Genomic DNA, 5262 nt, shown 5'->3' with positions numbered 1-5262 from the left:
GTATGTGGTGCTGAGGATCGAACCCAGCCCCATGTGCATGCCAGGCAAGCACACTACTGCTTAAGCCACATCCCCAGCCCCTATTTCTTCTTGAATGCCAAGAAGACTAACATAAAGTGACACGATGAAGAGGGACTGAGGAGAGGTCCATCAACAATGGCAAGGGGACAACTGTGAAGATATCTTCCAGAAGGAAGTTCCAAGTGGAAGGAGTACAATGAGGAAAGTGAGGACCCTGGTGAAACAAGCAGCTGACTGATGGAGAGCTCTGAAAGCCATATCACCAGTGTGACCTGTCATGTAGTTGAAATGGTTCCCATTGATCCTAATTCATTAAAAAAATAAAAATAAAAGAGGTTTATGGAACTCTAAATTTTCTATAGCTGTGCGATAAGCAAACCACATCCTGTAAAAAGCTCCCTTATTTTGGGAAGCCCTATAAACATGTACTCAGGACTTGATATAAGACACATCTGTGAAAGCATCAAGAAATGTTCCATGTACTTGCTTGGGCAGCACATATACTAAAATTAGAATGATACGGAGAAGATTAATGTGGCCCCTGTGTGAGGGTGATGCCCAAATTTATGAAGCATTCCACATTAAAAAAAAGAAAAAAAATGCTTTTTTTATGAATCTCTGGTAGTCAAGGAGAAGGAGATTTGGAATATCTTGTCATTCTTGAGGGAAATTGTGCAGAGAAGGTAAAAGAGCACACCTGTTATTACCATCTGGGCAGAATCATATTATTCATATTATTCATGGAACTATTTTGTCCATTTATTCTTACAACCTCTGTAATTAATATTGTTTTGCCTTTTGATAGCAAGGATGCTGGTTTACCTAGGCACTGTGACATAGTGAGGATCAAGGAGGAGTCTTCATATAGAAATACAAATGAAAACTTGTTCTAATCCAAAGTGTGTGGTCTCTAACTTTACTCAATTTCTTCAAAATAAGTAGGGTGTGGAGGGAGAGAAGGTTTTGCTATCTCAAAAGCCTAGTAGTGTCTTTGGTCTAGTCAAATAAAATGCTTGATTTAATATTTTTGGAAATGTCTTTATTGTCAAGCTTTTCTTTGGGGGGAATTTAGATGTGACACTATCAATGTGATATTATCCAAAACAGAAGGTCCACGGACAGTTGAGATTAGTTCTACAATGTTTACTTGAAATCAAAATCAAAATGTTTTTGTCCCTGAGAATTGAAGTATCTGACATTTAAAGACCAATTTCTAAAGATCATTGCTCTATGTGTGCATGGATGTTTAAAATTTATGATAAATTCAATATTTTAAGAATTTTAATATTTTGAAAGTAATAAAATAAATTTAAAATATATTCTTTATCTAACCCAGGTCCAGAGAAATCCATAATCTCAATAATATCTTCATTACAAAGACAAACAGGCTAACCTGCAATTGTTGTAATTATCAATGGATTGAATATATGAAAAAACTTCTCAAATAATGGTTTAATATACTCAAAAGATGCACAAACAAAGCTGGAAAACAGCTATGGGGAAATAGTAAATTACATTGGTTCATATTTAATGCCAAACACTGGAATTTGAAATTGCTAATTAAAGACATCAGTGAATGTCAATACAGCAATATTTTAATGACTTCAAGATAATCCCACAGCAATCAATTTAGATCAGAATGAGTTTATTGCAAAGTGCCAAAGGTGGAAAAATGCTTCTTTTGCACGATAAAGCAACAATTTCTCAAATGAATAATGCCTAGTTGAAATTTAACTAGATAATTACTTAATTTGCATTTATTAAGGAAAAATAATAACTTAGAAGAAAGCTCTATGGGAAATGATCTAAGAGTTAATGGTTGTGCAATTTTACCTCAGCTTCTGGAAGCAAAACCACTTTAATGATAATAACAAACTAAAAGAACAGCAACAAAGCAATAAAGGATTGATACCACAGGGGCAGATATAAATTTCATAGTTGATATTTGTAGAAGTTACCAGATCCTTATTAGAAATATTATTAGTGAGTAAAAGGAGAATATCAACTTCAGGTTCTATATTATATGCCTGCTTTTTTTCCCTTAAAGTAGCGAAAAAAAAAAAAAAACTGTCTGCTTTTATATTTACAAATAAAAATTGGCAGTTAAACAAAAGTCATAAATTTTGTTTATTTTCATTTTATTCAAAAAGAATAAAATATACCTCCTTTATGATATTGAAAGGAAAAGGCCTGAGAAAATCATACTTAATTACAAAATCCCCTTTACTTAGAATAATTTCATTTAATCTGTATAACAAGATTCTTTTGGACCAGGCTGCCAGCAGTAGGAGATTCTTACAAACAAAGAACAACTAAAAGCAAAGTAGCAAGTGTGACACGATTCTAAATTATGATGAGACTCTTTAACATCCATGGTTATAGGTTTACATAGTCTTTGGAACCACTGTTGATCAAAAAAAAGAAATCCCATTTCTGTTTACTCTTGTGGCACTTGCAGGTCTTAAACTTCTATGTCTGATTTTTTTTTCCTTTTGAACACAGATCTAGTGAGCAAATACCTGATCAAATCACTAAAAAGGCACTTTATATTACAAAATTCATTTCATTTTTCAGATGGAATATAGTGAGTGTTTGACTTGGTCATACAACCAGGGATGCAACATAAAAATAAAGACTTGGTTAAAACTGTTTCTCAAAATGTGTGCACAAATTATATGTAGATCTTGTTAAAATGCAAATATGAAATGGTCTCTGATATTTTGCCTTTTTAGTAAATTCACAAGTAATAACAATAATAATAATAATTCACAAGTAATAACAATACTACTACTGATCACTGTCCACTTTTTGACTAACAAGTGGCTGGAAAGATAAACTCATGGATCTACTTGAGAATTTTCAGAGTTGATGGAGATTGTCTTTTGATAAAATTGCACAACTGCTTTAGCCTACCAAATTTAGATGATGGTGATCATGGTACATTTCTGGCTTGACTACACTCTCACCACACTTCACAGATGTCCTTCCTCCAAGCCATGAAAACTCTATCCTGGTAAAGGGGCTTATACATGTGTACAAACAAAGATGACAAGTTTCAGCAGATTTGTTTAACAAATCAAATAATAAATCACAAGTATAACTGTTTAGGAAACTGGGTCATTGCATCATAGTGCACCGTAATGAAGTAATATTGAAATCATGGTTACTAAAAACAATATTAAATATGAGGTACCAGAAGGCGTTCATGCTAGTACCATTTAAAGTGCCTTTACTCCTATGTTAAAAATTATAAGTCACACTAAATTAGTAATGCTCTCAAGAAGTACATCAAAGTCTCTAGACCTAAAATGTTCCAAAACCCAAAGTGATTGTAGTTCAATCCATTTTTACCATAATTTTACATAGTTAAATAGTGAATTAACTACTACCACATCTCTAATCAGTCTTTATTAACACTTAGTTTGAATAATGTACAGTTTCTGAAACTCTCCACTCTCTCTGATGAAGGCATTTGGATCCATATAGCCTTTCCCTTGAGACAGATCAAAGATCAGAATATTAGGCTATCTAGTGTTTTTGTTGATAGTTAAGCAAATGAGATAAGTTTGCCAAGATTGATATCTTAAGCCTTAGAACCTTTATTTTTTATTTAATATTTATATTAAATATACAATCATATGTATTGCATATTATATAATATAAAAATATGCCATAATAATTTTTATGGAAGACACCTATTATATATACTTAATATTATATAATTAAATTGTATAATACTATAAATTGTTGGATTAAAATGAAATGTTCAATCGATTTTTTAAAATTTATTAATTTATTCCAATGTGTTATATATGACAGCAGAATGCATTTCAATTCCTAGTACATATATAGAGCACAATTTTTCATGTCTCTGGTTGTACACAAAGTAGAGTCACACCATTTGTGTTTTTATATATGTACTTGGGATAAGTACCATCTTTTCTACTCCCCTGTCCTGTCTCTTTCCTTCCCTCCCCCTTGCCCTACCTAAAGTTCCTACATTCCTCCCATGCTCCCCACCACAACCCTCCACCCCCGGTACGTCCCAATCCACATTATGGATCAGCATCCTCATATCAAAGAAAACATTTGGCATTTGATTTTTTGGGATTGACTTACTTCACTTAGCATAATATTCTCCAACTCCATTCACTTACCTGCAAATGCCGTGATTTTATTCTCTTTTAATGTTGAGTAATTTTCCATTGTGTGTGTGTGTGTGTGTGTGTGTGAGTGTGTGTGTGTATATATATATCACAGTTTCTTTATCCATTCATCTACTGAAGGACATCTAGGTTGTGTCCACAATTTAGTTTTTGTGAATTGTGCTGCTATAAACATTGATGTGGCTGCATTACTATACTATACTATGCTGTTTTTCTGTTCAGTATAAATCGAGGAGTAGGATAGCAGGGTCAAATGGTGGTTCCAGTTCAAATTTTCCAAGGAATCCCCATACTGCTTTCTATATTATCTGCACCAATTTGCAGTCTTACCAGCAATGCAAGAGTGTGTGCCTTTTTCCCCACATCCTCACCAACATTTATTGTTGTTTGTATTCTTAATAGCTGCCATTCTGACTGGAGTGAGATAAAATCTTAGAGTAGTTTTGATTTGCATTTTTCTAATTGCTAGAAAAATTGAACATTTTTTCATATATATGTTGATTGATTGTATACTATCTTCTGAGAAGTGTCTGTACAGTTCTTTGGCCCATTTGTTGATTGGGTTATTTGTTTTTTGGTGCTTAGTTTTCTGATTTCTTTATATATCCTAGAGATTAGTGCTCTATCTGATATGTGTGAGTGGTAAAATTTTGCTCCCAAAATATGGGCTCTCTATTCACCTCACCTGTTGTTTCTTTTGCTGAGAAAAAAAAATTAGCTTTAATTCATCTCATTTACTGATTCTTGATTTTAATTCTTATGCTACAGGACTCTTATTCAGGAATAAGGGGACTAATATGACATAATGGAGATTTGGGTCTACTTTTTCTTCTATTAGGTGCAGAGTCTCTGTTTTTAATTCCTAGCTCCTTGATTCACTTTGAGTTGAGTTTTGTGCATACTACGAGATCGAAGTTTAATTTCATTTTGTTACATGTGGATTTCCACTTTTCCCAGCACCATTTGTTGAAGACACTATCTTTTCTCCAATATACATTTTTGGCACCTTTGTCTAATATAACTGTAATTATGCGGGTTTGTCCCTGTGTCCTCTATTCCATATCATTGGTCTACA

At 33.2% G+C, this 5262-nt stretch overlaps 1 non-coding gene across 1 annotated transcript; it reads left to right on the top strand.

Annotated features, from left to right (window-relative positions):
• Positions 1–500: 500 nt before the first annotated feature.
• LOC143386368 (U6 spliceosomal RNA) lies at positions 501–607 on the top strand. Its single transcript, XR_013089577.1, has one exon. It is a non-coding gene; the product is annotated as a U6 spliceosomal RNA (small nuclear RNA).
• Positions 608–5262: the final 4655 nt, after the last annotated feature.

This window comes from Callospermophilus lateralis, unplaced genomic scaffold (assembly GCF_048772815.1).
Source record: "Callospermophilus lateralis isolate mCalLat2 unplaced genomic scaffold, mCalLat2.hap1 Scaffold_109, whole genome shotgun sequence".
Taxonomy (NCBI): domain Eukaryota; kingdom Metazoa; phylum Chordata; class Mammalia; order Rodentia; family Sciuridae; genus Callospermophilus; species Callospermophilus lateralis.
Note: the sequence above shows the minus strand (reverse complement) of the source record. Positions and strands in the feature narration are given on the sequence as shown.